We start from the raw sequence: 23,136 nt of genomic DNA, 5'->3' as shown, positions 1-23,136 counted from the left end.
CTGCATAATGTGTGCTGAGATTATCTGTGCAATAGGCATTCCTCAGGATGAATAAATGCAACGCCTTTTGAAATGCATGCAGTACATGGTTTGCACTCAACAAAACGTTGCATTTTCTTTTCATGCCAAGCATTATGCATGAATTCATTGCAATGCCAACGCACGTTTTACCTGGCAAGACTGAAGTACAATCTGTGCTGAACAGTGTGAAACAGAAACAGATATTATGAGAAGCCATTGCCTCAACGGCATCTGTGTGAATTGCTCTGCATCGATAATTAACAGACCGTAAAGAGGTGAAACTGACGCTGTGAATGCAAAAAGGACAATCCAAAGTGTAATGTTGGAATTGATTTGGCAGATTTTGAGAAAGCTTTCAAATGTTTTGGCATAGTTGGTTCCATGGTGTAATGGTGAGCACTCTGGACTCTGAGTCCAGCGATCCGAGTTCAAATCTCGGTGGAACCTGAATGTTTGTTGTCCCAGCTGCTGAAAATTTGGACCAAGCATGTAGAAGGCTGCTGTTTGGCAGTTTTGTTGCCTTTGTCATTGATGCTTGATCTGCAAGTCGAGTTTTCAAATCCTGTGTTCAACCGGCAGTCAGCTGTTCCAATCAGCAGAGTAGAAATTAGTTTGCTGTTTAATGCTGCCTTTGCCTGCACAATGTGTGCTGAGATTATCTGTGCAATATGCACTCCGCAGCATGAATAAACGCAATGCCTTTTGAAATGCATGGATTGCACTCAACAAAACGTTGCATTTTCTTTTCATGCCAAGCATTTTGCATGAATGCATTGCAATGCCAACGCACGTTTTACCTGGCAAGACTGAAGTACAATCTGTGCTGAACAGTGTGAAACAGAAACAGATATTATGAGAAGCCATTGCCTCAACGGCATCTGTGTGAATTGCTCTGCATCGATAATTAACAGACCGCAAATCGGTGAAACTGACGCTGTGAATGCAAAAAGGACAATCCAAAGTGTAATGTTGGAATTGATTTGGCAGATTTTGAGAAAGCTTTCAAATGTTTTGGCATAGTTAGTTCCATGGTGTAATGGTGAGCACTCTGGACTCTGAATCCAGCGATCCGAGTTCAAATCTCGGTGAAACCTGAATGTTTGTTGTCCCAGCTGCTGAAAATTTGGACCAAGCATGTAGAAGGCTGCTGTTTGGCAGTTTTGTTGCCTTTGTCATTGATGCTTGATCTGCAAGTCGAGTTTTCAAATCGTGTGTTCAACCGGCAGTTAGCTGTTCCAATCAGCAGAGTAGAAATTAGTTTGCTGTTTAATGCTGCCTTTGCCTGCACAATGTGTGCTGAGATTATCTGTGCAATATGCACTCCGCAGCATGAATAAACGCAATGCCTTTTGAAATGCATGGATTGCACTCAACAAAACGTTGCATTTTCTTTTCATGCCAAGCATTTTGCATGAATGCATTGCAATGCTAACACACGTTTTACCTGGCAAGACTGAAGTACAATCTGTGCTGAACAGTTTGAAACAGAAACAGCTATTTGAGAACCCATAGCCTCAACGGCATCTGTGTGAATTGCTCTGCATCGATAATTAACAGACCGCAAATCGGTGAAACTGACGCTGTGAATGCAAAAAGGACAATCCAAAGTGTAATGTTGGAATTGATTTGGCAGATTTTGAGAAAGCTTTCAAATGTTTTGGCATAGTTGGTTCCATGGTGTAATGGTGAGCACTCTGGACTCTGAGTCCAGCGATCCGAGTTCAAATCTCGGTGGAACCTGAATGTTTGTTGTCCCAGCTGCTGAAAATTTGGACCAAGCATGTAGAAGGCTGCTGTTTGGCAGTTTTGTTGCCTTTGTCATTGATGCTTGATCTGCAAGTCGAGTTTTCAAATCCTGTGTTCAACCGGCAGTCAGCTGTTCCAATCAGCAGAGTCGAAATTAGTTTGCTGTTTAATGCTGCCTTTGCCTGCACAATGTGTGCTGAGATTATCTGTGCAATATGCACTCCGCAGCATGAATAAACGCAATGCCTTTTGAAATGCATGGATTGCACTCAACAAAACGTTGCATTTTCTTTTCATGCCAAGCATTTTGCATGAATGCATTGCAATGCCAACGCACGTTTTACCTGCCAAGACTGAAGTACAATCTGTGCTGAACAGTGTGAAACAGAAACAGATATTATGAGAAGCCATTGCCTCAACGGCATCTGTGTGAATTGCTCTGCATCGATAATTAACAGACCGTAAAGAGGTGAAACTGACGCTGTGAATGCAAAAAGGACAATCCAAAGTGTAATGTTGGAATTGATTTGGCAGATTTTGAGAAAGCTTTCAAATGTTTTGGCATAGTTGGTTCCATGGTGTAATGGTGAGCACTCTGGACTCTGAATCCAGCGATCCGAGTTCAAATCTCGGTGAAACCTGAATGTTTGTTGTCCCAGCTGCTGAAAATTTGGACCAAGCATGTAGAAGGCTGCTGTTTGGCAATTTTGTTGCCTTTGTCATTGATGCTTGATCTGCAAGTCGAGTTTTCAAATCGTGTGTTCAACCGGCAGTTAGCTGTTCCAATCAGCAGAGTAGAAATTAGTTTGCTGTTTAATGCTGCCTTTGCCTGCACAATGTGTGCTGAGATTATCTGTGCAATATGCACTCCGCAGGATGAATAAACGCAATGCCTTTTGAAATGCATGGATTGCACTCAACAAAACGTTGCATTTTCTTTTCATGCCAAGCATTTTGCATGAATGCATTGCAATGCTAACACACGTTTTACCTGGCAAGACTGAAGTACAATCTGTGCTGAACAGTTTGAAACAGAAACAGCTATTTGAGAACCCATAGCCTCAACGGCATCTGTGTGAATTGCTCTGCATCGATAATTAACAGACCGTAAATAGGTGAAACTGACGCTGTGAATGCAAAAATATCAATCCAAAGTGTAATGTTGGAGTTGATTTTGTAGATTTTGAGGAATGTTTCAAATGGGCGACCGTAGTTGATTGCATGGTGAAATGGTGAGCGCTCTGGACTCTAAACTCTAGCAATCCTGGTTCAAATCTCAGGGGAGCCTGAATGCTTGTTGTCCCAGCTGCTGGAAATTCAGGTCAAACAAGTAAAAAACTGCAGGTTTGCAGTTTTGTTGCCTTTGACATTGATGCTTGATCTGCAAGTCGAGTTTTCAAATCGTGTGTTCAACCGGCAGTTCCCTGTTCCAATCAGCAGAGGAAAAATTAGTTTGCTGTTTCATGCTGCATAATGTGTGCTGAGATTATCTGTGCAATAGGCATTCCTCAGGATGAATAAATGCAACGCCTTTTGAAATGCATGCAGTACATGGTTTGCACTCAACAAAACGTTGCATTTTCTTTTCATGCCAAGCATTATGCATGAATGCATTGCAATGCCAACGCACGTTTTACCTGCCAAGACTGAAGTACAATCTGTGCTGAACAGTGTGAAACAGAAACAGATATTATGAGAAGCCATTGCCTCAACGGCATCTGTGTGAATTGCTCTGCATCGATAATTAACAGACCGCAAATCGGTGAAACTGACGCTGTGAATGCAAAAAGGACAATCCAAAGTGTAATGTTGGAATTGATTTGGCAGATTTTGAGAAAGCTTTCAAATGTTTTGGCATAGTTGGTTCCATGGTGTAATGGTGAGCACTCTGGACTCTGAATCCAGCGATCCGAGTTCAAATCTCGGTGAAACCTGAATGTTTGTTGTCCCAGCTGCTGAAAATTTGGACCAAGCATGTAGAAGGCTGCTGTTTGGCAGTTTTGTTGCCTTTGTCATTGATGCTTGATCTGCAAGTCGAGTTTTCAAATCGTGTGTTCAACCGGCAGTTAGCTGTTCCAATCAGCAGAGTAGAAATTAGTTTGCTGTTTAATGCTGCCTTTGCCTGCACAATGTGTGCTGAGATTATCTGTGCAATATGCACTCCGCAGGATGAATAAACGCAATGCCTTTTGAAATGCATGGATTGCACTCAACAAAACGTTGCATTTTCTTTTCATGCCAAGCATTTTGCATGAATGCATTGCAATGCTAACACACGTTTTACCTGGCAAGACTGAAGTACAATCTGTGCTGAACAGTTTGAAACAGAAACAGCTATTTGAGAACCCATAGCCTCAACGGCATCTGTGTGAATTGCTCTGCATCGATAATTAACAGACCGTAAATAGGTGAAACTGACGCTGTGAATGCAAAAATATCAATCCAAAGTGTAATGTTGGAGTTGATTTTGTAGATTTTGAGGAATGTTTCAAATGGGCGACCGTAGTTGATTGCATGGTGAAATGGTGAGCACTCTGGACTCTAAACTCTAGCAATCCTGGTTCAAATCTCAGGGGAGCCTGAATGCTTGTTGTCCCAGCTGCTGGAAATTCAGGTCAAACAAGTAAAAAACTGCAGGTTTGCAGTTTTGTTGCCTTTGACATTGATGCTTGATCTGCAAGTCGAGTTTTCAAATCGTGTGTTCAACCGGCAGTTCCCTGTTCCAATCAGCAGAGGAAAAATTAGTTTGCTGTTTCATGCTGCATAATGTGTGCTGAGATTATCTGTGCAATAGGCATTCCTCAGGATGAATAAATGCAACGCCTTTTGAAATGCATGCAGTACATGGTTTGCACTCAACAAAACGTTGCATTTTCTTTTCATGCCAAGCATGATGCATGAATGCATTGCAATGCCAACGCACGTTTTACCTGGCAAGACTGAAGTACAATCTGTGCTGAACAGTGTGAAACAGAAACAGATATTATGAGAAGCCATTGCCTCAACGGCATCTGTGTGAATTGCTCTGCATCGATAATTAACAGACCGCAAATCGGTGAAACTGACGCTGTGAATGCAAAAAGGACAATCCAAAGTGTAATGTTGGAATTGATTTGGCAGATTTTGAGAAAGCTTTCAAATGTTTTGGCATAGTTGGTTCCATGGTGTAATGGTGAGCACTCTGGACTCTGAATCCAGCGATCTGAGTTCAAATCTCGGTGGAACCTGAATGTTTGTTGTCCCAGCTGCTGAAAATTTGGACCAAGCATGTAGAAGGCTGCTGTTTGGCAGTTTTGTTGCCTTTGTCATTGATGCTTGATCTGCAAGTCGAGTTTTCAAATCGTGTGTTCAACCGGCAGTTAGCTGTTCCAATCAGCAGAGTAGAAATTAGTTTGCTGTTTAATGCTGCCTTTGCCTGCACAATGTGTGCTGAGATTATCTGTGCAATATGCACTCCGCAGCATGAATAAACGCAATGCCTTTTGAAATGCATGGATTGCACTCAACAAAACGTTGCATTTTCTTTTCATGCCAAGCATTTTGCATGAATGCATTGCAATGCTAACACACGTTTTACCTGGCAAGACTGAAGTACAATCTGTGCTGAACAGTTTGAAACAGAAACAGCTATTTGAGAACCCATAGCCTCAACGGCATCTGTGTGAATTGCTCTGCATCGATAATTAACAGACCGTAAATAGGTGAAACTGACGCTGTGAATGCAAAAATATCAATCCAAAGTGTAATGTTGGAGTTGATTTTGTAGATTTTGAGGAATGTTTCAAATGGGCGACCGTAGTTGATTGCATGGTGAAATGGTGAGCACTCTGGACTCTAAACTCTAGCAATCCTGGTTCAAATCTCAGGGGAGCCTGAATGCTTGTTGTCCCAGCTGCTGGAAATTCAGGTCAAACAAGTAAAAAACTGCAGGTTTGCAGTTTTGTTGCCTTTGACATTGATGCTTGATCTGCAAGTCGAGTTTTCAAATCGTGTGTTCAACCGGCAGTTCCCTGTTCCAATCAGCAGAGGAAAAATTAGTTTGCTGTTTCATGCTGCATAATGTGTGCTGAGATTATCTGTGCAATAGGCATTCCTCAGGATGAATAAATGCAACGCCTTTTGAAATGCATGCAGTACATGGTTTGCACTCAACAAAACGTTGCATTTTCTTTTCATGCCAAGCATTATGCATGAATGCATTGCAATGCCAACGCACGTTTTACCTGCCAAGACTGAAGTACAATCTGTGCTGAACAGTGTGAAACAGAAACAGATATTATGAGAAGCCATTGCCTCAACGGCATCTGTGTGAATTGCTCTGCATCGATAATTAACAGACCGCAAATCGGTGAAACTGACGCTGTGAATGCAAAAAGGACAATCCAAAGTGTAATGTTGGAATTGATTTTGCAGATTTTGAGAAAGCTTTCAAATGTTTTGGCATAGTTGGTTCCATGGTGTAATGGTGAGCACTCTGGACTCTGAATCCAGCGATCCGAGTTCAAATCTCGGTGGAACCTGAATGTTTGTTGTCCCAGCTGCTGAAAATTTGGACCAAGCATGTAGAAGGCTGCTGTTTGGCAGTTTTGTTGCCTTTGTCATTGATGCTTGATCTGCAAGTCGAGTTTTCAAATCGTGTGTTCAACCGGCAGTTACCTGTTCCAATCAGCAGAGTAGAAATTAGTTTACTGTTTAATGCTGCCTTTGCCTGCACAATGTGTGCTGAGATTATCTGTGCAATATGCACTCCGCAGGATGAATAAACGCAATGCCTTTTGAAATGCATGGATTGCACTCAACAAAACGTTGCATTTTCTTTTCATGCCAAGCATTTTGCATGAATGCATTGCAATGCTAACACACGTTTTACCTGGCAAGACTGAAGTACAATCTGTGCTGAACAGTTTGAAACAGAAACAGCTATTTGAGAACCCATAGCCTCAACGGCGTCTGTGTGATTTGCTCTGCATCGATAATTAACAGACCGTAAATAGGTGAAACTGACGCTGTGAATGCAAAAATATCAATCCAAAGTGTAATGTTGGAGTTGATTTTGTAGATTTTGAGGAATGTTTCAAATGGGCGACCGTAGTTGATTGCATGGTGAAATGGTGAGCACTCTGGACTCTAAACTCTAGCAATCCTGGTTCAAATCTCAGGAGAGCCTGAATGCTTGTTGTCCCAGCTGCTGGAAATTCAGGTCAAACAAGTAAAAAACTGCAGGTTTGCAGTTTTGTTGCCTTTGACATTGATGCTTGATCTGCAAGTCGAGTTTTCAAATCGTGTGTTCAACCGGCAGTTCCCTGTTCCAATCAGCAGAGGAAAAATTAGTTTGCTGTTTCATGCTGCATAATGTGTGCTGAGATTATCTGTGCAATAGGCATTCCTCAGGATGAATAAATGCAACGCCTTTTGAAATGCATGCAGTACATGGTTTGCACTCAACAAAACGTTGCATTTTCTTTTCATGCCAAGCATTATGCATGAATGCATTGCAATGCCAACGCACGTTTTACCTGCCAAGACTGAAGTACAATCTGTGCTGAACAGTGTGAAACAGAAACAGATATTATGAGAAGCCATTGCCTCAACGGCATCTGTGTGAATTGCTCTGCATCGATAATTAACAGACCGCAAATCGGTGAAACTGACGCTGTGAATGCAAAAAGGACAATCCAAAGTGTAATGTTGGAATTGATTTGGCAGATTTTGAGAAAGCTTTCAAATGTTTTGGCATAGTTGGTTCCATGGTGTAATGGTGAGCACTCTGGACTCTGAATCCAGCGATCCGAGTTCAAATCTCGGTGGAACCTGAATGTTTGTTGTCCCAGCTGCTGAAAATTTGGACCAAGCATGTAGAAGGCTGCTGTTTGGCAGTTTTGTTGCCTTTGTCATTGATGCTTGATCTGCAAGTCGAGTTTTCAAATCGTGTGTTCAACCGGCAGTTACCTGTTCCAATCAGCAGAGTAGAAATTAGTTTACTGTTTAATGCTGCCTTTGCCTGCACAATGTGTGCTGAGATTATCTGTGCAATATGCACTCCGCAGGATGAATAAACGCAATGCCTTTTGAAATGCATGGATTGCACTCAACAAAACGTTGCATTTTCTTTTCATGCCAAGCATTTTGCATGAATGCATTGCAATGCTAACACACGTTTTACCTGGCAAGACTGAAGTACAATCTGTGCTGAACAGTTTGAAACAGAAACAGCTATTTGAGAACCCATAGCCTCAACGGCGTCTGTGTGATTTGCTCTGCATCGATAATTAACAGACCGTAAATAGGTGAAACTGACGCTGTGAATGCAAAAATATCAATCCAAAGTGTAATGTTGGAGTTGATTTTGTAGATTTTGAGGAATGTTTCAAATGGGCGACAGTAGTTGATTCCATGGTGAAATGGTGAGCACTCTGGACTCTAAACTCTAGCAATCCTGGTTCAAATCTCAGGGGAGCCTGAATGCTTGTTGTCCCAGCTGCTGGAAATTCAGGTCAAACAAGTAAAAAACTGCAGGTTTGCAGTTTTGTTGCCTTTGACATTGATGCTTGATCTGCAAGTCGAGTTTTCAAATCGTGTGTTCAACCGGCAGTTCCCTGTTCCAATCAGCAGAGGAAAAATTAGTTTGCTGTTTCATGCTGCATAATGTGTGCTGAGATTATCTGTGCAATAGGCATTCCTCAGGATGAATAAATGCAACGCCTTTTGAAATGCATGCAGTACATGGTTTGCACTCAACAAAACGTTGCATTTTCTTTTCATGCCAAGCATTATGCATGAATTCATTGCAATGCCAACGCACGTTTTACCTGGCAAGACTGAAGTACAATCTGTGCTGAACAGTGTGAAACAGAAACAGATATTATGAGAAGCCATTGCCTCAACGGCATCTGTGTGAATTGCTCTGCATCGATAATTAACAGACCGTAAAGAGGTGAAACTGACGCTGTGAATGCAAAAAGGACAATCCAAAGTGTAATGTTGGAATTGATTTGGCAGATTTTGAGAAAGCTTTCAAATGTTTTGGCATAGTTGGTTCCATGGTGTAATGGTGAGCACTCTGGACTCTGAATCCAGCGATCCGAGTTCAAATCTCGGTGGAACCTGAATGTTTGTTGTCCCAGCTGCTGAAAATTTGGACCAAGCATGTAGAAGGCTGCTGTTTGGCAGTTTTGTTGCCTTTGTCATTGATGCTTGATCTGCAAGTCGAGTTTTCAAATCGTGTGTTCAACCGGCAGTTAGCTGTTCCAATCAGCAGAGTAGAAATTAGTTTGCTGTTTAATGCTGCCTTTGCCTGCACAATGTGTGCTGAGATTATCTGTGCAATATGCACTCCGCAGCATGAATAAACGCAATGCCTTTTGAAATGCACGGATTGCACTCAACAAAACGTTGCATTTTCTTTTCATGCCAAGCATTTTGCATGAATGCATTGCAATGCTAACACACGTTTTACCTGGCAAGACTGAAGTACAATCTGTGCTGAACAGTTTGAAACAGAAACAGCTATTTGAGAACCCATAGCCTCAACGGCATCTGTGTGAATTGCTCTGCATCGATAATTAACAGACCGTAAATAGGTGAAACTGACGCTGTGAATGCAAAAATATCAATCCAAAGTGTAATGTTGGAGTTGATTTTGTAGATTTTGAGGAATGTTTCAAATGGGCGACCGTAGTTGATTGCATGGTGAAATGGTGAGCACTCTGGACTCTAAACTCTAGCAATCCTGGTTCAAATCTCAGGGGAGCCTGAATGCTTGTTGTCCCAGCTGCTGGAAATTCAGGTCAAACAAGTAAAAAACTGCAGGTTTGCAGTTTTGTTGCCTTTGACATTGATGCTTGATCTGCAAGTCGAATTTTCAAATCGTGTGTTCAACCGGCAGTTCCCTGTTCCAATCAGCAGAGGAAAAATTAGTTTGCTGTTTCATGCTGCATAATGTGTGCTGAGATTATCTGTGCAATAGGCATTCCTCAGGATGAATAAATGCAACGCCTTTTGAAATGCATGCAGTACATGGTTTGCACTCAACAAAACGTTGCATTTTCTTTTCATGCCAAGCATTATGCATGAATTCATTGCAATGCCAACGCACGTTTTACCTGGCAAGACTGAAGTACAATCTGTGCTGAACAGTGTGAAACAGAAACAGATATTATGAGAAGCCATTGCCTCAACGGCATCTGTGTGAATTGCTCTGCATCGATAATTAACAGACCGTAAAGAGGTGAAACTGACGCTGTGAATGCAAAAAGGACAATCCAAAGTGTAATGTTGGAATTGATTTGGCAGATTTTGAGAAAGCTTTCAAATGTTTTGGCATAGTTGGTTCCATGGTGTAATGGTGAGCACTCTGGACTCTGAGTCCAGCGATCCGAGTTCAAATCTCGGTGGAACCTGAATGTTTGTTGTCCCAGCTGCTGAAAATTTGGACCAAGCATGTAGAAGGCTGCTGTTTGGCAGTTTTGTTGCCTTTGTCATTGATGCTTGATCTGCAAGTCGAGTTTTCAAATCGTGTGTTCAACCGGCAGTTACCTGTTCCAATCAGCAGAGTAGAAATTAGTTTACTGTTTAATGCTGCCTTTGCCTGCACAATGTGTGCTGAGATTATCTGTGCAATATGCACTCCGCAGGATGAATAAACGCAATGCCTTTTGAAATGCATGGATTGCACTCAACAAAACGTTGCATTTTCTTTTCATGCCAAGCATTTTGCATGAATGCATTGCAATGCTAACACACGTTTTACCTGGCAAGACTGAAGTACAATCTGTGCTGAACAGTTTGAAACAGAAACAGCTATTTGAGAACCCATAGCCTCAACGGCGTCTGTGTGATTTGCTCTGCATCGATAATTAACAGACCGTAAATAGGTGAAACTGACGCTGTGAATGCAAAAATATCAATCCAAAGTGTAATGTTGGAGTTGATTTTGTAGATTTTGAGGAATGTTTCAAATGGGCGACAGTAGTTGATTCCATGGTGAAATGGTGAGCACTCTGGACTCTAAACTCTAGCAATCCTGGTTCAAATCTCAGGGGAGCCTGAATGCTTGTTGTCCCAGCTGCTGGAAATTCAGGTCAAACAAGTAAAAAACTGCAGGTTTGCAGTTTTGTTGCCTTTGACATTGATGCTTGATCTGCAAGTCGAGTTTTCAAATCGTGTGTTCAACCGGCAGTTCCCTGTTCCAATCAGCAGAGGAAAAATTAGTTTGCTGTTTCATGCTGCATAATGTGTGCTGAGATTATCTGTGCAATAGGCATTCCTCAGGATGAATAAATGCAACGCCTTTTGAAATGCATGCAGTACATGGTTTGCACTCAACAAAACGTTGCATTTTCTTTTCATGCCAAGCATTATGCATGAATTCATTGCAATGCCAACGCACGTTTTACCTGGCAAGACTGAAGTACAATCTGTGCTGAACAGTGTGAAACAGAAACAGATATTATGAGAAGCCATTGCCTCAACGGCATCTGTGTGAATTGCTCTGCATCGATAATTAACAGACCGTAAAGAGGTGAAACTGACGCTGTGAATGCAAAAAGGACAATCCAAAGTGTAATGTTGGAATTGATTTGGCAGATTTTGAGAAAGCTTTCAAATGTTTTGGCATAGTTGGTTCCATGGTGTAATGGTGAGCACTCTGGACTCTGAGTCCAGCGATCCGAGTTCAAATCTCGGTGGAACCTGAATGTTTGTTGTCCCAGCTGCTGAAAATTTGGACCAAGCATGTAGAAGGCTGCTGTTTGGCAGTTTTGTTGCCTTTGTCATTGATGCTTGATCTGCAAGTCGAGTTTTCAAATCCTGTGTTCAACCGGCAGTCAGCTGTTCCAATCAGCAGAGTAGAAATTAGTTTGCTGTTTAATGCTGCCTTTGCCTGCACAATGTGTGCTGAGATTATCTGTGCAATATGCACTCCGCAGCATGAATAAACGCAATGCCTTTTGAAATGCATGGATTGCACTCAACAAAACGTTGCATTTTCTTTTCATGCCAAGCATTTTGCATGAATGCATTGCAATGCCAACGCACGTTTTACCTGCCAAGACTGAAGTACAATCTGTGCTGAACAGTGTGAAACAGAAACAGATATTATGAGAAGCCATCTGTGTGAATTGCTCTGCATCGATAATTAACAGACCGTAAAGAGGTGAAACTGACGCTGTGAATGCAAAAAGGACAATCCAAAGTGTAATGTTGGAATTGATTTGGCAGATTTTGAGAAAGCTTTCAAATGTTTTGGCATAGTTGGTTCCATGGTGTAATGGTGAGCACTCTGGACTCTGAATCCAGCGATCCGAGTTCAAATCTCGGTGGAACCTGAATGTTTGTTGTCCCAGCTGCTGAAAATTTGGACCAAGCATGTAGAAGGCTGCTGTTTGGCAGTTTTGTTGCCTTTGTCATTGATGCTTGATCTGCAAGTCGAGTTTTCAAATCGTGTGTTCAACCGGCAGTTAGCTGTTCCAATCAGCAGAGTAGAAATTAGTTTGCTGTTTAATGCTGCCTTTGCCTGCACAATGTGTGCTGAGATTATCTGTGCAATATGCACTCCGCAGCATGAATAAACGCAATGCCTTTTGAAATGCATGGATTGCACTCAACAAAACGTTGCATTTTCTTTTCATGCCAAGCATTTTGCATGAATGCATTGCAATGCTAACACACGTTTTACCTGGCAAGACTGAAGTACAATCTGTGCTGAACAGTTTGAAACAGAAACAGCTATTTGAGAACCCATAGCCTCAACGGCATCTGTGTGAATTGCTCTGCATCGATAATTAACAGACCGTAAATAGGTGAAACTGACGCTGTGAATGCAAAAATATCAATCCAAAGTGTAATGTTGGAGTTGATTTTGTAGATTTTGAGGAATGTTTCAAATGGGCGACCGTAGTTGATTGCATGGTGAAATGGTGAGCACTCTGGACTCTAAACTCTAGCAATCCTGATTCAAATCTCAGGGGAGCCTGAATGCTTGTTGTCCCAGCTGCTGGAAATTCAGGTCAAACAAGTAAAAAACTGCAGGTTTGCAGTTTTGTTGCCTTTGACATTGATGCTTGATCTGCAAGTCGAGTTTTCAAATCGTGTGTTCAACCGGCAGTTCCCTGTTCCAATAAGCAGAGGAAAAATTAGTTTGCTGTTTCATGCTGCATAATGTGTGCTGAGATTATCTGTGCAATAGGCATTCCTCAGGATGAATAAATGCAACGCCTTTTGAAATGCATGCAGTACATGGTTTGCACTCAACAAAACGTTGCATTTTCTTTTCATGCCAAGCATTATGCATGAATGCATTGCAATGCCAACGCACGTTTTACCTGCCAAGACTGAAGTACAATCTGTGCTGAACAGTGTGAAACAGAAACAGATATTATGAGAAGCCATTGCCTCAACGGCATCTGTGTGAATTGCTCTGCATCGATAATTAACAGACCGCAAATCGGTGAAACTGACGCTGTGAATGCAAAAAGGACAATCCAAAGTGTAATGTTGGAATTGATTTGGCAGATTTTGAGAAAGCTTTCAAATGTTTTGGCGTAGTTGGTTCCATGGTGTAATGGTGAGCACTCTGGACTCTGAATCCAGCGATCCGAGTTCAAATCTCGGTGGAACCTGAATGTTTGTTGTCCCAGCTGCTGAAAATTTGGACCAAGCATGTAGAAGGCTGCTGTTTGGCAGTTTTGTTGCCTTTGTCATTGATGCTTGATCTGCAAGTCGAGTTTTCAAATCGTGTGTTCAACCGGCAGTTACCTGTTCCAATCAGCAGAGTAGAAATTAGTTTACTGTTTAATGCTGCCTTTGCCTGCACAATGTGTGCTGAGATTATCTGTGCAATATGCACTCCGCAGGATGAATAAACGCAATGCCTTTTGAAATGCATGGATTGCACTCAACAAAACGTTGCATTTTCTTTTCATGCCAAGCATTTTGCATGAATGCATTGCAATGCTAACACACGTTTTACCTGGCAAGACTGAAGTACAATCTGTGCTGAACAGTTTGAAACAGAAACAGCTATTTGAGAACCCATAGCCTCAACGGCGTCTGTGTGATTTGCTCTGCATCGATAATTAACAGACCGTAAATAGGTGAAACTGACGCTGTGAATGCAAAAATATCAATCCAAAGTGTAATGTTGGAGTTGATTTTGTAGATTTTGAGGAATGTTTCAAATGGGCGACAGTAGTTGATTCCATGGTGAAATGGTGAGCACTCTGGACTCTAAACTCTAGCAATCCTGGTTCAAATCTCAGGGGAGCCTGAATGCTTGTTGTCCCAGCTGCTGGAAATTCAGGTCAAACAAGTAAAAAACTGCAGGTTTGCAGTTTTGTTGCCTTTGACATTGATGCTTGATCTGCAAGTCGAGTTTTCAAATCGTGTGTTCAACCGGCAGTTCCCTGTTCCAATCAGCAGAGGAAAAATTAGTTTGCTGTTTCATGCTGCATAATGTGTGCTGAGATTATCTGTGCAATAGGCATTCCTCAGGATGAATAAATGCAACGCCTTTTGAAATGCATGCAGTACATGGTTTGCACTCAACAAAACGTTGCATTTTCTTTTCATGCCAAGCATTATGCATGAATTCATTGCAATGCCAACGCACGTTTTACCTGGCAAGACTGAAGTACAATCTGTGCTGAACAGTGTGAAACAGAAACAGATATTATGAGAAGCCATTGCCTCAACGGCATCTGTGTGAATTGCTCTGCATCGATAATTAACAGACCGTAAAGAGGTGAAACTGACGCTGTGAATGCAAAAAGGACAATCCAAAGTGTAATGTTGGAATTGATTTGGCAGATTTTGAGAAAGCTTTCAAATGTTTTGGCATAGTTGGTTCCATGGTGTAATGGTGAGCACTCTGGACTCTGAATCCAGCGATCCGAGTTCAAATCTCGGTGGAACCTGAATGTTTGTTGTCCCAGCTGCTGAAAATTTGGACCAAGCATGTAGAAGGCTGCTGTTTGGCAGTTTTGTTGCCTTTATCATTGATGCTTGATCTGCAAGTCGAGTTTTCAAATCCTGTGTTCAACCGGCAGTTAGCTGTTCCAATCAGCAGAGTAGAAATTAGTTTGCTGTTTAATGCTGCCTTTGCCTGCACAATGTGTGCTGAGATTATCTGTGCAATATGCACTCCGCAGCATGAATAAACGCAATGCCTTTTGAAATGCATGGATTGCACTCAACAAAACGTTGCATTTTCTTTTCATGCCAAGCATTTTGCATGAATGCATTGCAATGCCAACGCACGTTTTACCTGCCAAGACTGAAGTACAATCTGTGCTGAACAGTGTGAAACAGAAACAGATATTATGAGAAGCCATTGCCTCAACGGCATCTGTGTGAATTGCTCTGCATCGATAATTAACAGACCGTAAAGAGGTGAAACTGACGCTGTGAATGCAAAAAGGACAATCCAAAGTGTAATGTTGGAATTGATTTGGCAGATTTTGAGAAAGCTTTCAAATGTTTTGGCATAGTTGGTTCCATGGTGTAATGGTGAGCACTCTGGACTCTGAATCCAGCGATCCGAGTTCAAATCTCGGTGAAACCTGAATGTTTGTTGTCCCAGCTGCTGAAAATTTGGACCAAGCATGTAGAAGGCTGCTGTTTGGCAGTTTTGTTGCCTTTGTCATTGATGCTTGATCTGCAAGTCGAGTTTTCAAATCGTGTGTTCAACCGGCAGTTAGCTGTTCCAATCAGCAGAGTAGAAATTAGTTTGCTGTTTAATGCTGCCTTTGCCTGCACAATGTGTGCTGAGATTATCTGTGCAATATGCACTCCGCAGCATGAATAAACGCAATGCCTTTTGAAATGCATGGATTGCACTCAACAAAACGTTGCATTTTCTTTTCATGCCAAGCATTTTGCATGAATGCATTGCAATGCTAACACACGTTTTACCTGGCAAGACTGAAGTACAATCTGTGCTGAACAGTTTGAAACAGAAACAGCTATTTGAGAACCCATAGCCTCAACGGCATCTGTGTGAATTGCTCTGCATCGATAATTAACAGACCGTAAATAGGTGAAACTGACGCTGTGAATGCAAAAATATCAATCCAAAGTGTAATGTTGGAGTTGATTTTGTAGATTTTGAGGAATGTTTCAAATGGGCGACCGTAGTTGATTGCATGGTGAAATGGTGAGCACTCTGGACTCTAAACTCTAGCAATCCTGGTTCAAATCTCAGGGGAACCTGAATGCTTGTTGTCCCAGCTGCTGGAAATTCAGGTCAAACAAGTAAAAAACTGCAGGTTTGCAGTTTTGTTGCCTTTGACATTGATGCTTGATCTGCAAGTCGAGTTTTCAAATCGTGTGTTCAACCGGCAGTTCCCTGTTCCAATCAGCAGAGGAAAAATTAGTTTGCTGTTTCATGCTGCATAATGTGTGCTGAGATTATCTGTGCAATAGGCATTCCTCAGGATGAATAAATGCAACGCCTTTTGAAATGCATGCAGTACATGGTTTGCACTCAACAAAACGTTGCATTTTCTTTTCATGCCAAGCATTATGCATGAATGCATTGCAATGCCAACGCACGTTTTACCTGCCAAGACTGAAGTACAATCTGTGCTGAACAGTGTGAAACAGAAACAGATATTATGAGAAGCCATTGCCTCAACGGCATCTGTGTGAATTGCTCTGCATCGATAATTAACAGACCGCAAATCGGTGAAACTGACGCTGTGAATGCAAAAAGGACAATCCAAAGTGTAATGTTGGAATTGATTTGGCAGATTTTGAGAAAGCTTTCAAATGTTTTGGCATAGTTGGTTCCATGGTGTAATGGTGAGCACTCTGGACTCTGAATCCAGCGATCCGAGTTCAAATCTCGGTGGAACCTGAATGTTTGTTGTCCCAGCTGCTGAAAATTTGGACCAAGCATGTAGAAGGCTGCTGTTTGGCAGTTTTGTTGCCTTTGTCATTGATGCTTGATCTGCAAGTCGAGTTTTCAAATCGTGTGTTCAACCGGCAGTTACCTGTTCCAATCAGCAGAGTAGAAATTAGTTTACTGTTTAATGCTGCCTTTGCCTGCACAATGTGTGCTGAGATTATCTGTGCAATATGCACTCCGCAGGATGAATAAACGCAATGCCTTTTGAAATGCATGGATTGCACTCAACAAAACGTTGCATTTTCTTTTCATGCCAAGCATTTTGCATGAATGCATTGCAATGCTAACACACGTTTTACCTGGCAAGACTGAAGTACAATCTGTGCTGAACAGTTTGAAACAGAAACAGCTATTTGAGAACCCATAGCCTCAACGGCGTCTGTGTGATTTGCTCTGCATCGATAATTAACAGACCGTAAATAGGTGAAACTGACGCTGTGAATGCAAAAATATCAATCCAAAGTGTAATGTTGGAGTTGATTTTGTAGATTTTGAGGAATGTTTCAAATGGGCGACAGTAGTTGATTCCATGGTGAAATGGTGAGCACTCTGGACTCTAAACTCTAGCAATCCTGGTTCAAATCTCAGGGGAGCCTGAATGCTTGTTGTCCCAGCTGCTGGAAATTCAGGTCAAACAAGTAAAAAACTGCAGGTTTGCAGTTTTGTTGCCTTTGACATTGATGCTTGATCTGCAAGTCGAGTTTTCAAATCGTGTGTTCAACCGGCAGTTCCCTGTTCCAATCAGCAGAGGAAAAATTAGTTTGCTGTTTCATGCTGCATAATGTGTGCTGAGATTATCTGTGCAATAGGCATTCCTCAGGATGAATAAATGCAACGCCTTTTGAAATGCATGCAGTACATGGTTTGCACTCAACAAAACGTTGCATTTTCTTTTCATGCCAAGCATTATGCATGAATTCATTGCAATGCCAACGCACGTTTTACCTGGCAAGACTGAAGTACAATCTGTGCTGAACAGTGTGAAACAGAAACAGATATTATGAGAAGCCATTGCCTCAACGGCATCTGTGTGAATTGCTCTGCATCGATAATTAACAGACCGTAAAGAGGTGAAACTGACGCTGTGAATGCAAAAAGGACAATCCAAAGTGTAATGTTGGAATTGATTTGGCAGATTTTGAGAAAGCTTTCAAATGTTTTGGCATAGTTGGTTCCATGGTGTAATGGTGAGCACTCTGGACTCTGAATCCAGCGATCCGAGTTCAAATCTCGGTGGAACCTGAATGTTTGTTGTCCCAGCTGCTGAAAATTTGGACCAAGCATGTAGAAGGCTGCTGTTTGGCAGTTTTGTTGCCTTTGTCATTGATGCTTGATCTGCAAGTCGAGTTTTCAAATCGTGTGTTCAACCGGCAGTTAGCTGTTCCAATCAGCAGAGTAGAAATTAGTTTGCTGTTTAATGCTGCCTTTGCCTGCACAATGTGTGCTGAGATTATCTGTGCAATATGCACTCCGCAGCATGAATAAACGCAATGCCTTTTGAAATGCATGGATTGCACTCAACAAAACGTTGCATTTTCTTTTCATGCCAAGCATTTTGCATGAATGCATTGCAATGCTAACACACGTTTTACCTGGCAAGACTGAAGTACAATCTGTGCTGAACAGTTTGAAACAGAAACAGCTATTTGAGAACCCATAGCCTCAACGGCATCTGTGTGAATTGCTCTGCATCGATAATTAACAGACCGTAAATAGGTGAAACTGACGCTGTGAATGCAAAAATATCAATCCAAAGTGTAATGTTGGAGTTGATTTTGTAGATTTTGAGGAATGTTTCAAATGGGCGACCGTAGTTGATTGCATGGTGAAATGGTGAGCACTCTGGACTCTAAACTCTAGCAATCCTGGTTCAAATCTCAGGGGAGCCTGAATGCTTGTTGTCCCAGCTGCTGGAAATTCAGGTCAAACAAGTAAAAAACTGCAGGTTTGCAGTTTTGTTGCCTTTGACATTGATGCTTGATCTGCAAGTCGAGTTTTCAAATCGTGTGTTCAACCGGCAGTTCCCTGTTCCAATCAGCAGAGGAAAAATTAGTTTGCTGTTTCATGCTGCATAATGTGTGCTGAGATTATCTGTGCAATAGGCATTCCTCAGGATGAATAAATGCAACGCCTTTTGAAATGCATGCAGTACATGGTTTGCACTCAACAAAACGTTGCATTTTCTTTTCATGCCAAGCATTATGCATGAATTCATTGCAATGCCAACGCACGTTTTACCTGCCAAGACTGAAGTACAATCTGTGCTGAACAGTGTGAAACAGAAACAGATATTATGAGAAGCCATTGCCTCAACGGCATCTGTGTGAATTGCTCTGCATCGATAATTAACAGACCGCAAATCGGTGAAACTGACGCTGTGAATGCAAAAAGGACAATCCAAAGTGTAATGTTGGAATTGATTTGGCAGATTTTGAGAAAGCTTTCAAATGTTTTGGCATAGTTGGTTCCATGGTGTAATGGTGAGCACTCTGGACTCTGAATCCAGCGATCCGAGTTCAAATCTCGGTGGAACCTGAATGTTTGTTGTCCCAGCTGCTGAAAATTTGGACCAAGCATGTAGAAGGCTGCTGTTTGGCAGTTTTGTTGCCTTTGTCATTGATGCTTGATCTGCAAGTCGAGTTTTCAAATCGTGTGTTCAACCGGCAGTTACCTGTTCCAATCAGCAGAGTAGAAATTAGTTTACTGTTTAATGCTGCCTTTGCCTGCACAATGTGTGCTGAGATTATCTGTGCAATATGCACTCCGCAGGATGAATAAACGCAATGCCTTTTGAAATGCATGGATTGCACTCAACAAAACGTTGCATTTTCTTTTCATGCCAAGCATTTTGCATGAATGCATTGCAATGCTAACACACGTTTTACCTGGCAAGACTGAAGTACAATCTGTGCTGAACAGTTTGAAACAGAAACAGCTATTTGAGAACCCATAGCCTCAACGGCGTCTGTGTGATTTGCTCTGCATCGATAATTAACAGACCGTAAATAGGTGAAACTGACGCTGTGAATGCAAAAATATCAATCCAAAGTGTAATGTTGGAGTTGATTTTGTAGATTTTGAGGAATGTTTCAAATGGGCGACAGTAGTTGATTCCATGGTGAAATGGTGAGCACTCTGGACTCTAAACTCTAGCAATCCTGGTTCAAATCTCAGGGGAGCCTGAATGCTTGTTGTCCCAGCTGCTGGAAATTCAGGTCAAACAAGTAAAAAACTGCAGGTTTGCAGTTTTGTTGCCTTTGACATTGATGCTTGATCTGCAAGTCGAGTTTTCAAATCGTGTGTTCAACCGGCAGTTCCCTGTTCCAATCAGCAGAGGAAAAATTAGTTTGCTGTTTCATGCTGCATAATGTGTGCTGAGATTATCTGTGCAATAGGCATTCCTCAGGATGAATAAATGCAACGCCTTTTGAAATGCATGCAGTACATGGTTTGCACTCAACAAAACGTTGCATTTTCTTTTCATGCCAAGCATTATGCATGAATTCATTGCAATGCCAACGCACGTTTTACCTGGCAAGACTGAAGTACAATCTGTGCTGAACAGTGTGAAACAGAAACAGATATTATGAGAAGCCATTGCCTCAACGGCATCTGTGTGAATTGCTCTGCATCGATAATTAACAGACCGTAAAGAGGTGAAACTGATGCTGTGAATGCAAAAAGGACAATCCAAAGTGTAATGTTGGAATTGATTTGGCAGATTTTGAGAAAGCTTTCAAATGTTTTGGCATAGTTGGTTCCATGGTGTAATGGTGAGCACTCTGGACTCTGAATCCAGCGATCCGAGTTCAAATCTCGGTGGAACCTGAATGTTTGTTGTCCCAGCTGCTGAAAATTTGGACCAAGCATGTAGAAGGCTGCTGTTTGGCAGTTTTGTTGCCTTTGTCATTGATGCTTCATCTGCAAGTCGAGTTTTCAAATCCTGTGTTCAACCGGCAGTTAGCTGTTCCAATCAGCAGAGTAGAAATTAGTTTGCTGTTTAATGCTGCCTTTGCCTGCACAATGTGTGCTGAGATTATCTGTGCAATATGCACTCCGCAGCATGAATAAACGCAATCCCTTTTGAAATGCATGGATTGCACTCAACAAAACGTTGCATTTTCTTTTCATGCCAAGCATTTTGCATGAATGCATTGCAATGCCAACGCACGTTTTACCTGGCAAGACTGAAGTACAATCTGTGCTGAACAGTTTGAAACAGAAACAGCTATTTGAGAACCCATAGCCTCAACGGCATCTGTGTGAATTGCTCTGCATCGATAATTAACAGACCGTAAATAGGTGAAACTGACGCTGTGAATGCAAAAATATCAATCCAAAGTGTAATGTTGGAGTTGATTTTGTAGATTTTGAGGAATGTTTCAAATGGGCGACCGTAGTTGATTGCATGGTGAAATGGTGAGCACTCTGGACTCTAAACTCTAGCAATCCTGGTTCAAATCTCAGGGGAGCCTGAATGCTTGTTGTCCCAGCTGCTGGAAATTCAGGTCAAACAAGTAAAAAACTGCAGGTTTGCAGTTTTGTTGCCTTTGACATTGATGCTTGATCTGCAAGTCGAGTTTTCAAATCGTGTGTTCAACCAGCAGTTCCCTGTTCCAATCAGCAGAGGAAAAATTAGTTTGCTGTTTCATGCTGCATAATGTGTGCTGAGATTATCTGTGCAATAGGCATTCCTCAGGATGAATAAATGCAACGCCTTTTGAAATGCATGCAGTACATGGTTTGCACTCAACAAAACGTTGCATTTTCTTTTCATGCCAAGCATTATGCATGAATGCATTGCAATGCCAACGCACGTTTTACCTGGCAAGACTGAAGTACAATCTGTGCTGAACAGTGTGAAACAGAAACAGATATTATGAGAAGCCATCTGTGTGAATTGCTCTGCATCGATAATTAACAGACCGTAAAGAGGTGAAACTGACGCTGTGAATGCAAAAAGGACAATCCAAAGTGTAATGTTGGAATTGATTTGGCAGATTTTGAGAAAGCTTTCAAATGTTTTGGCATAGTTGGTTCCATGGTGTAATGGTGAGCACTCTGGACTCTGAATCCAGCGATCCGAGTTCAAATCTCGGTGGAACCTGAATGTTTGTTGTCCCAGCTGCTGAAAATTTGGACCAAGCATGTAGAAGGCTGCTGTTTGGCAGTTTTGTTGCCTTTGTCATTGATGCTTGATCTGCAAGTCGAGTTTTCAAATCGTGTGTTCAACCGGCAGTTAGCTGTTCCAATCAGCAGAGTAGAAATTAGTTTGCTGTTTAATGCTGCCTTTGCCTGCACAATGTGTGCTGAGATTATCTGTGCAATATGCACTCCGCAGCATGAATAAACGCAATGCCTTTTGAAATGCATGGATTGCACTCAACAAAACGTTGCATTTTCTTTTCATGCCAAGCATTTTGCATGAATGCATTGCAATGCTAACACACGTTTTACCTGGCAAGACTGAAGTACAATCTGTGCTGAACAGTTTGAAACAGAAACAGCTATTTGAGAACCCATAGCCTCAACGGCATCTGTGTGAATTGCTCTGCATCGATAATTAACAGACCGTAAATAGGTGAAACTGACGCTGTGAATGCAAAAATATCAATCCAAAGTGTAATGTTGGAGTTGATTTTGTAGATTTTGAGGAATGTTTCAAATGGGTGACCGTAGTTGATTGCATGGTGAAATGGTGAGCACTCTGGACTCTAAACTCTAGCAATCCTGGTTCAAATCTCAGGGGAGCCTGAATGCTTGTTGTCCCAGCTGCTGGAAATTCAGGTCAAACAAGTAAAAAACTGCAGGTTTGCAGTTTTGTTGCCTTTGACATTGATGCTTGATCTGCAAGTCGAGTTTTCAAATCATGTGTTCAACCGGCAGTTCCCTGTTCCAATCAGCAGAGGAAAAATTAGTTTGCTGTTTCATGCTGCATAATGTGTGCTGAGATTATCTGTGCAATAGGCATTCCTCAGGATGAATAAATGCAACGCCTTTTGAAATGCATGCAGTACATGGTTTGCACTCAACAAAACGTTGCATTTTCTTTTCATGCCAAGCATTATGCATGAATGCATTGCAATGCCAACGCACGTTTTACCTGCCAAGACTGAAGTACAATCTGTGCTGAACAGTGTGAAACAGAAACAGATATTATGAGAAGCCATTGCCTCAACGGCATCTGTGTGAATTGCTCTGCATCGATAATTAACAGACCGTAAAGAGGTGAAACTGACGCTGTGAATGCAAAAAGGACAATCCAAAGTGTAATGTTGGAATTGATTTGGCAGATTTTGAGAAAGCTTTCAAATGTTTTGGCATAGTTGGTTCCATGGTGTAATGGTGAGCACTCTGGACTCTGAATCCAGCGATCCGAGTTCAAATCTCGGTGGAACCTGAATGTTTGTTGTCCCAGCTGCTGAAAATTTGGACCAAGCATGTAGAAGGCTGCTGTTTGGCAGTTT

General features: G+C 41.8%; 21 non-coding genes across 21 annotated transcripts; all 21 read left to right on the top strand.

The window, feature by feature from the left end:
• The first annotated feature begins 396 nt into the window (after positions 1 to 396).
• trnaq-cug (transfer RNA glutamine (anticodon CUG)) lies at positions 397 to 468 on the top strand. The gene has a single exon. It is a non-coding gene; the product is annotated as a tRNA-Gln (tRNA).
• A 575-nt stretch (positions 469 to 1,043) lies between these two features.
• trnaq-cug (transfer RNA glutamine (anticodon CUG)) lies at positions 1,044 to 1,115 on the top strand. Its single transcript has one exon. It is a non-coding gene; the product is annotated as a tRNA-Gln (tRNA).
• A 574-nt stretch (positions 1,116 to 1,689) lies between these two features.
• Positions 1,690 to 1,761, top strand: trnaq-cug (transfer RNA glutamine (anticodon CUG)). The gene has a single exon. It is a non-coding gene; the product is annotated as a tRNA-Gln (tRNA).
• A 575-nt stretch (positions 1,762 to 2,336) lies between these two features.
• trnaq-cug (transfer RNA glutamine (anticodon CUG)) lies at positions 2,337 to 2,408 on the top strand. The gene has a single exon. It is a non-coding gene; the product is annotated as a tRNA-Gln (tRNA).
• Positions 2,409 to 3,629: 1,221 nt separating this feature from the next.
• Positions 3,630 to 3,701, top strand: trnaq-cug (transfer RNA glutamine (anticodon CUG)). Its single transcript has one exon. It is a non-coding gene; the product is annotated as a tRNA-Gln (tRNA).
• A 1,221-nt stretch (positions 3,702 to 4,922) lies between these two features.
• Positions 4,923 to 4,994, top strand: trnaq-cug (transfer RNA glutamine (anticodon CUG)). The gene has a single exon. It is a non-coding gene; the product is annotated as a tRNA-Gln (tRNA).
• Positions 4,995 to 6,215: 1,221 nt separating this feature from the next.
• On the top strand, positions 6,216 to 6,287 carry trnaq-cug (transfer RNA glutamine (anticodon CUG)). Its single transcript has one exon. It is a non-coding gene; the product is annotated as a tRNA-Gln (tRNA).
• A 1,221-nt stretch (positions 6,288 to 7,508) lies between these two features.
• Positions 7,509 to 7,580, top strand: trnaq-cug (transfer RNA glutamine (anticodon CUG)). The gene has a single exon. It is a non-coding gene; the product is annotated as a tRNA-Gln (tRNA).
• A 1,221-nt stretch (positions 7,581 to 8,801) lies between these two features.
• On the top strand, positions 8,802 to 8,873 carry trnaq-cug (transfer RNA glutamine (anticodon CUG)). The gene has a single exon. It is a non-coding gene; the product is annotated as a tRNA-Gln (tRNA).
• A 1,221-nt stretch (positions 8,874 to 10,094) lies between these two features.
• Positions 10,095 to 10,166, top strand: trnaq-cug (transfer RNA glutamine (anticodon CUG)). The gene has a single exon. It is a non-coding gene; the product is annotated as a tRNA-Gln (tRNA).
• A 1,221-nt stretch (positions 10,167 to 11,387) lies between these two features.
• On the top strand, positions 11,388 to 11,459 carry trnaq-cug (transfer RNA glutamine (anticodon CUG)). The gene has a single exon. It is a non-coding gene; the product is annotated as a tRNA-Gln (tRNA).
• A 561-nt stretch (positions 11,460 to 12,020) lies between these two features.
• Positions 12,021 to 12,092, top strand: trnaq-cug (transfer RNA glutamine (anticodon CUG)). The gene has a single exon. It is a non-coding gene; the product is annotated as a tRNA-Gln (tRNA).
• Positions 12,093 to 13,313: 1,221 nt separating this feature from the next.
• trnaq-cug (transfer RNA glutamine (anticodon CUG)) lies at positions 13,314 to 13,385 on the top strand. Its single transcript has one exon. It is a non-coding gene; the product is annotated as a tRNA-Gln (tRNA).
• Positions 13,386 to 14,606: 1,221 nt separating this feature from the next.
• On the top strand, positions 14,607 to 14,678 carry trnaq-cug (transfer RNA glutamine (anticodon CUG)). Its single transcript has one exon. It is a non-coding gene; the product is annotated as a tRNA-Gln (tRNA).
• Positions 14,679 to 15,253: 575 nt separating this feature from the next.
• trnaq-cug (transfer RNA glutamine (anticodon CUG)) lies at positions 15,254 to 15,325 on the top strand. Its single transcript has one exon. It is a non-coding gene; the product is annotated as a tRNA-Gln (tRNA).
• A 1,221-nt stretch (positions 15,326 to 16,546) lies between these two features.
• trnaq-cug (transfer RNA glutamine (anticodon CUG)) lies at positions 16,547 to 16,618 on the top strand. The gene has a single exon. It is a non-coding gene; the product is annotated as a tRNA-Gln (tRNA).
• Positions 16,619 to 17,839: 1,221 nt separating this feature from the next.
• trnaq-cug (transfer RNA glutamine (anticodon CUG)) lies at positions 17,840 to 17,911 on the top strand. The gene has a single exon. It is a non-coding gene; the product is annotated as a tRNA-Gln (tRNA).
• Positions 17,912 to 19,132: 1,221 nt separating this feature from the next.
• On the top strand, positions 19,133 to 19,204 carry trnaq-cug (transfer RNA glutamine (anticodon CUG)). Its single transcript has one exon. It is a non-coding gene; the product is annotated as a tRNA-Gln (tRNA).
• Positions 19,205 to 20,425: 1,221 nt separating this feature from the next.
• Positions 20,426 to 20,497, top strand: trnaq-cug (transfer RNA glutamine (anticodon CUG)). Its single transcript has one exon. It is a non-coding gene; the product is annotated as a tRNA-Gln (tRNA).
• A 1,207-nt stretch (positions 20,498 to 21,704) lies between these two features.
• On the top strand, positions 21,705 to 21,776 carry trnaq-cug (transfer RNA glutamine (anticodon CUG)). The gene has a single exon. It is a non-coding gene; the product is annotated as a tRNA-Gln (tRNA).
• A 1,221-nt stretch (positions 21,777 to 22,997) lies between these two features.
• On the top strand, positions 22,998 to 23,069 carry trnaq-cug (transfer RNA glutamine (anticodon CUG)). Its single transcript has one exon. It is a non-coding gene; the product is annotated as a tRNA-Gln (tRNA).
• Positions 23,070 to 23,136: the final 67 nt, after the last annotated feature.

Source organism: Pristiophorus japonicus, unplaced genomic scaffold (genome assembly GCF_044704955.1).
Source record: "Pristiophorus japonicus isolate sPriJap1 unplaced genomic scaffold, sPriJap1.hap1 HAP1_SCAFFOLD_99, whole genome shotgun sequence".
Lineage (NCBI taxonomy): Eukaryota > Metazoa > Chordata > Chondrichthyes > Pristiophoridae > Pristiophorus > Pristiophorus japonicus.
The sequence above is the reverse complement of the archived record's forward strand: the minus strand, read 5'-3'. Positions and strand labels throughout refer to the sequence as shown.